The sequence below is a fragment of the Pteropus alecto genome, unplaced genomic scaffold (genome assembly GCF_000325575.1).
Source record: "Pteropus alecto unplaced genomic scaffold, ASM32557v1 scaffold123, whole genome shotgun sequence".
NCBI lineage: Eukaryota > Metazoa > Chordata > Mammalia > Chiroptera > Pteropodidae > Pteropus > Pteropus alecto.
The window spans coordinates 5,855,375-5,855,989 of NW_006433950.1; the positions used below are offsets into that span (position 1 = coordinate 5,855,375).

General features: G+C 51.7%; 1 protein-coding gene across 17 annotated transcripts in view; it reads right to left on the reverse strand.

The window, feature by feature from the left end:
* Nucleotides 1-609, reverse strand: part of LOC107195453 — a 52,336-nt gene extending 51,727 nt beyond the window's left edge. For 5 of the 17 annotated variants that reach the window (XR_003045406.1, XR_003045405.1, XR_001516597.2 and 2 more), the window contains exon 1: nucleotides 459-483. The gene's annotated coding sequence lies outside the window, so the exon portion shown is untranslated. The other 12 variants (XR_003045398.1, XR_003045396.1, XR_003045397.1 and 9 more) reach the window with 7 other exon arrangements.
* Nucleotides 610-615: the final 6 nt, after the last annotated feature.

Genomic DNA, 615 nt, shown 5'->3' on the forward strand with positions numbered 1-615 from the left:
AAAAAAAAAAAAAAAGAAAAGAAAAGAAAAAAAAAAAACCGTGAAAGCTTTCATATGAAAACGGAGAAAACCGGCCGGGTGCGATCTGAATTCCGTGTGCCTGCTAATGACCAGCTCTTCCCTTTCATATATTAACACAAGTGAATCTCAGACGCCGGGCGGCCGCGGCCAGCCGCGCTGCAGAGCCATCAATGTGCAAATAAAGCAGAAAATAGAGACATCCTTAAAAAATGAGTCTTAAATTTGACGTAGAGCGGAGGTGACAACCACAGCAACAGAACCATAAATTCTGAATGCTTCAATATCTTTCAGGATTCTCCCGTCTTGAGACCAAAAAAAAAAGACAGTAAAAGAAAAGGGGGAAAAAAGTGGGGGGGTGGGGGCGACAGCCAGCGGCCCAGAGCGGCAGGATGATATGAAGATGCCGGTGACAAACTCGGATGCTCAGCGGCACAAACCTCCACGGTTCCATTTCCGAAATCGGCATCCTGGACGACAGCCGAGGATGAAGCCGCCGCGCGTGGATGGAGGGGACACGCCCACGCGCGCGCCCGCCCGAGGACCGTGACAGCAAGGGGAGGCCCGCCCCACACTTACGGTGCACCAGGGCCAGGG